Source organism: Adiantum capillus-veneris, chromosome 23 (genome assembly GCF_014529385.1).
Source record: "Adiantum capillus-veneris isolate H3 chromosome 23, ASM1452938v2, whole genome shotgun sequence".
NCBI classification, from domain to species: Eukaryota; Viridiplantae; Streptophyta; class Polypodiopsida; order Polypodiales; family Pteridaceae; genus Adiantum; species Adiantum capillus-veneris.
The window spans coordinates 129,426,949-129,433,717 of record NC_140953.1 but is presented as its reverse complement, the minus strand read 5'-3'; positions in this window follow the sequence as shown (position 1 = coordinate 129,433,717).

Here is a 6,769-nt window from a genome sequence, read left to right as displayed (position 1 = left end):
AAAAGCTGAATATAATATCTAGCAGTAGCCAAACAATCTATCTCTCCCATCTCCAATAAAACACAGTAGCTCAGTGACATTACAAAAATGTGGTGGTGCATTGGTCACTGGATTTCCATGGTAAATATGGCCATCAACCCATATGCTGATTGCCTCTCATCCATGCTGGTCTCTAGCATTGGGATTAGATGTGCTAAGTCGCACAATAGCATACTCTTTCTCTAAATCAGTATTTAATCGATATCGTTTTGACTTGTTAGTAATGTCTTGCAGTGGTAGGGGATTGAATGACATCTCTGTTACTTAATCAAGTAAATTAGTGACAATGTGTAATGGTGACTGTTACAAGCAGGTGAAGGTGGCTATGGAGAAAAGAAGACTTGGAGAGTACTCAGAGATAGGAGAAAAGGATTATGTTGTGGAGGGAAGAAAGAGGGGGAGTGCAGCTCAATCTCCTTTGAATTCTAATTGTTGATCATGAGTATAGAGAGAGAAATGTTGTTGCACATGGAGGTAATGGAGCTTTCCATTGCTCTCAGCTGGAGCTGGAGTCGGAGAAGCATGAGAGAGAGAGAGAGAGAGAGAGAGAGAGAGAGAGAGAGAGAGAGAGGGGGGGGGGGGGGGGGGGGAGATAGAAAGACAATAAAGGAAGAGAGAGTGGGGGAGAGAGGGCAGATCTGTAACCTTGGAGGATTTGCACTTTTTCAGAAAGAGGTAACCAAGAGTGTTTCTTAGTGAGTGGAAGAGGAAGTGACAAGAGAGAAAAGGGGGGAAAGAAAGAGAGAGAGTTTCTGAAAAAGTGCCTCCTTTGATGAGTTCTTAGTGTGAGAGAGAGTGTTTTTCCGGGGTGCAATGGCACTTCTAGATTGTAAATACCAAGCCATTTGACCCCTTAAATTCTATTTTTGGTTAACCTAAGGTAGCCTTAGTATATAAGGTACCTAGGTCACTTTTGTAAATACACTTAATAATAATCATAAGTTGAGCGTTGCTGTCTATTGTGTGTGAGAGAGAAAGAGAGAGAGCGTGAGCTTCATCCTGATGCTACTCCTTGCACGCTCATCACATTGGACATCCGACAACACCATCATACTAGGCTCGGTGAGAGCTACACGACAATGCCAAGCATTCCTTGCAAAAAGGAGCGAACATTCCGATGCACCTACAACCTATTTGTGGTCGTAAGTGTATCAAACAATGTCTGTTTTCTACGTGCAAGTAGTCATTAGAATCTTGGTGACATAAGCTACACATAGGCACTCATAGATTTCATTTCAGGCACTTCCAAAATCCTGCTGTCTTTACACGCATTTTTCGCAGATGGGTTTAGAGTTAGGGTTTTGGATGTAGAGGCTTTGGGACAAGTGTATCCTAGTGAGGGGATGGTGTTCCTTAAGTTTTGTACGATTCTGGCATGGTTTAGTGAGTTTCCTTCCGTTTTGTGTGTATGTGGGAGGTGGTGTAGTTGAAAGCAATGAGACTCTAGGTTGTGGTCTAGTTGGCCTTCCAGAGTGTTGTATGTGTAGGATGGTCTCACCTGACAAGCTAAAGAGATTTCCTACGTGTGTCTATCGTGTCATCTGTGTCCTCAATTGGCATTATGTCGATCTAAGTTGTTTTGCATGCACTTTATGGGTGGTGTGATTCGCTCCCGCAACATCTTGTTAATGTATAACCTGAGTTCAAAAGGAGGGGTTTTAAAATGCAAAAAATTTAGGCAATTTAACAGAGATACATTAAAATGAAGGGTTTTTATATTCAATTTTGAAAAAAATCCTAAAATAAGGGGTCATTTTATTCATTCAAACATGTTAAAAGAGGGGTTTTTTAATACCCCACAAAAGCAAGTTATATAGGGCAATACTGAATAGTGAACCCCCGGAGGCCTAAACCCTGAGAAATGCGCCTTCATGGTAAGACACGGAAAGATTTTGGGGCATATTGTGTCAAAAACTGGCATTTTTGTAGAGATGTCAAGCTCAACATGTAGACTCCTGGATGACTACCATCAATAGGCATCATCCCTAGCGCGCCTTCATGGATACACTTATCTTTGCTAGTGACACTATAGCTGTACTACATGGATCTGGTCTACCTGCTGGAGTGATGGCACACTTATCTACTGACCTCACTCCCTATTGGTTCATACTAGACCGTTGTACTAGTTCCTCTTTTACGTAGTATTTTCCCTTCTATTTTGTAGACATCTTATCTTGAGTTAGTGAAGAAGAAGAATTAAAGTCTTTTGCCTCCATCTTTGTGTGTGTGTGTATGTGTGTGTGTGTACTTGAAAGATCTCAAACTCTCTCCTTCTCTATCTCTTGGCATGGTATTAGAGCCTGGTTGTGTTTGATGAGATTGGAGTAGCAAGTATGATAAGTATTTCCAAGAGCCATCGTCAACGATCTCCGATTAAGGTGATTCCTCTTGGAGAGTGTGTATCTCAGTGTTCTATATAGTCCTTTGAGTTGTTCTTTGGATTGAAACTATGTTGCCAAATTTCCATTATGAGCGTGTTTTGACCCCCACTTTGGGGTTAGAGTATTGCATGCATAAATGCTAAGGTTTGGGATTTTGTAGATCTGCATAAAGGTGGTGCAGAAAGCTTTGGCTTGGTTGAAATGTGCATATATAATCTTTAGTACAATGAAATAGGTGTATGTACATAGATTGTGGTTACATATGGTAACCGACTATTTTTAGCAGATTGGTTAGAGACTGTGTGAAGGATTGAAACATGTCGTCCAACAATGATGGGCCAGGTTTTCAGTGAGAAGCTGAACAAAAACAACCTCCACGCTTGGAAGTTTAGAATGACCAATTTCCTTATGGGCAAAGGTTATTGCGAAAACATTAATGGAGAGCATGAGACATCAATCAAGAGGAAGGTGTGAGTGTTGCACAAATTAAGACATTTAAATATTGGAACCAGGGAGCTCGAAAGGTCATATACTGGCTTTATGTCAGTGTACACGACACTATGATTGGGCATATATAGGATTTTCAATCTCCTAAGGAGGTTTGGCACACTATGCTATCATTGGATGTGAAAAACACAAAGGCAAGGAGGCTACAATTGAAGAATGAGTTGAATATTGTCAGAAGAAAAACCTGTCCCATCAATGATTATTTACTGAAGGTAAAGAGCATATGTGAGTCATTTGCATTGATTGATTTTACATTCAATGATGATGATAAAGTATAAGTGTGTCTGCAAGGTTTGGGTCCTGTATATAAACAGTTTAAAATTGGCATCCATCTTTGAGAGGAAGAGGAAGAGGACATGGTATAGGTTGTGGAAGAAGCCGAGGAAGAGGCAACCACCTAGGACAATAGTAGAACAAAAATCAAGATCAAAACACAAGTGGTGGTTGAGGAAACTTTTGAGGCAGGGGGAGTCCAAGAGGTCATGCAAGTCAACACGAAAATGTAGTACATTGTGGTTGTGGAAGACATGGTCACTTTGAATGTGACTATCCAGACAAAGGGCATCAAAACAATTATGCAACCACTAGCAAGAATGCAAATGAGTCTGAGAGGCTATTTGTGGTGTAGTGCATGTTGAATACTATGTCTAAACATGTGGCAAAATCCAGTGATAATGTTTGGTATGTGGATTCTGGTGCATCAAATCACATGACCACTCATGGTGAATGGTTCAAGGAAATGCAGACTTTACAAAGTCTTGGTTATGTATAAACTGGGGATGATATTGCACATCCCATTATGCATACAAGAAATGTGTCATTGCCTATGATAGATGGTAAAGTGAAGTACCTGGTTGGTGTACTAAATGTACCCAACATTACAAAGAACCTGGTTGCTTTTAGGCAAATGGTTGAGCAGGGTTTGCATGTCAAGTTTAACTCAGATGGTATCTTTGTCAAAGAGCATAAGAAGAATGGAAGGCTGGCCGCACAAGGAAAGAAAGTGGAAAAAATATTTTCTTTGGATGTAAATGTGCTCAAGGTGAATGCTGCCATGTTTACACGAGGTCAGGTGTTGTTCCAAATATAGATATTTGGCACAAACGTATTGGTCACTAGTACAGCCAGCCACCTTTGGCAGCCTCTCTTTCTCTTTCTCTCTCCCTCTTTATCGCGTGCAGCACAGGGGCTTCTCTCAATTTTGGAGTTTAGCCTTCATGTCATAGATTTTGACACGTGTAAAGGGCTCCCCCTCCCGCCATATTATGTTAGTTTAGATGCAAATTTGCAGAGGCTAAAAATGATGCAGACTAAAGAGATGATTACAATTTTACCCTACATTTAGAGTTGCTAAAATACAAAAAGTATGTGAAGCTGGTCAATGTGGAAAGCAAGAAAATGTATCCTTTCCTCATGATAGGCATGTAAGCAGGAATGCATTGGATTTAGTGCATACAAATGTATAGGGTCCGGCAAAGACTGCATCTATTGGTGGATGTAGATAATATGTGAGCTTCATTGATGACCTTACTAGGAAGGTATGGGTCTACTTCATGAAGCATAAAAGTGAGGTGTTTATGTATTTTTATAATTTCAAAGGTATGGTTGAAAAAAAGACCGAGAAACATGTAAAGTTCCTTAAGTCAGTTGTAAGGGGAGAATACTTCTCCAATGAATTCAATGGTTTTCTAAAAAAGCATGGAATTCAAAGGAAGTTTTCATGCAAGTATACTCCGCAACAAAATGGTGTTGCAGACCAAAAGAACATGCACATTGCAGAAGTGGCTAGAGCTTTGATGAATGAGAAGAACATGCCTCATGTTTATTGGGCTAAGGCTGTTGCTACAGGTGTATACATTATGAATAGGACCCCTATTGTTCCAGTACATGATATGACACCTGAAGAAAATTTCAGTGGGTGAAAACCCGAATGTATCAGATTTTAAAGTGTTCGGATGTATTGCTTATGTGCATGTGCTGGATGAGCTAAGAAGTAAGCTTGATCCAAAATTAGAAAAGTGCTTGTTCATTGGATATTCATTTGAGCAAAAAGGGTACAAGTGCTACAATCCTGTCATGGAGGTCATTTTGAACCCAAAGTGTGACAATAGTATACAATAATTCCAATCCTAGGTCAAATCTTAGGGTGATATTGTTTATGTTTTTTGATCTACTTGAACAGTAGCAGATTGTTCTAAGTTTGGTTTTGAACATTCAATGTGGAAAGCCGTCTTTCAACATAAGCTCGTCAGCTCGTTAGGTCAGATTCAACTACCCCAATGGCTAGTGTGCTTTCTAATGATTAAAGCGCAAAAAAAAGTCCTTTTATAAACGCAAAAATGTATTTTCAAATTAGAGCAATTTTACAAATGTTATGGATTTTTTGTGCACTTATAGTATCTTAAAAAAGAGTTAGTTGTGTAATTTTTTTTTATTATGTTATTGATTTCTTTTATAGAGGTTTAAGATATTTCTCATGGCACCCAACGCTCCATGAAAAAACGACAATAGAATTGTTCAAGGGGTATGACTCTACGATCTGGGACTATTCAAGGAAGGCAAGTTACACTTGAGGATGGTTCATCAAGGATTCTACCAATGAGTCTGGCAAAGAAATTTGTGAAAAGAAGAAATTAATGTGTGTATGTTGATGATGAAGCGTGGTCCTTGGACAGGTCTATGGATGGAGCTTCTGATAGCGCTGTTGTCACTCCAAATACTATTGTTCCATATTTTTCTCCCACCCCCAGAGACTACTCACACAAAGACCAATAAAAGAAGACGACTTTTCAAAGCATAACAGGGTTTTTGGGGGAGAATGTGTCTCTAGGGTTGATGAATGAAGTCATAAGTCAATTTCATATCAAAAGAAAGTCAGAGCTCCGTTGTGTAGATTAATAGCTACATATGTTGTTTGATGTGCAATTTCGGATGCACCTTGGTTGACATCCATGTTTGATAGGGTTGGCTATGCCTCTTCAATGGGTTCTTTTATTGTTTCACTTAAAGGATGACATGGGGAAACAAAACATCTGATACAAGATAGAATTGAAAAGTGGGATCCAATATGGCAAAGACTCAATGTAGAATTTGAAAAGAATCTTGTGGGTGATTGGGTAGATCTTCGAGGCAAACTTCTTTTTTTTGTCTGGGATGGTAACCATAGGTTGAAAAAAACTTTGATGAGACAAATTGAAGAAGGCAAGTGCTTCTTTTCTTGCTTTGTTTGAGTTTAAATATTCATTGTTGCACTTGAAAATTTAATTTGGATGATGTTTCTTTTGTAGAGCACTCTAAGGATGAAAAATATCATGTGCAAGTTCGTTGTGAATTTATTGAGATAGATAAAAAGAAGGGAGCAAAGTTGATTTTGAGTCTCGATACAACAAACAAGTAAGAATTATATGGATTATTGTTGTTCGATTCTCTTGTTGTAATGTGTTTTTGAATTTGCTTATCCGCTAACTCTTGCTTTTAGAATCTCATGGGCTACAACTCCACCCAACTTGGCACACAAAGTATTTATGTTTCAGAAGTTTGGTATAGCAAACAAGTCGAGCATAATGGAATATCTAACTCCTGAGAAAAAATATTGGATGGAGGTTGAGCTTAAATTGGAGGCTAGACATAACCATGGGATTGTGCCATGGTATTCAATGCCATGCATTTTGATTGCTTAACTTGTTTGGAAGGTATGTCATGCTCAACTCATTTGGGATAATAGCTACATTTCTTTAAAAAATTTAAATTGCAACTACTTTGAGGATGAGTATGTCTTCAACTATTTTGAGGGAGCCTTAGTTGAAGGTTACAAGTTATGCATGAGTCCATGTTTTCAAATA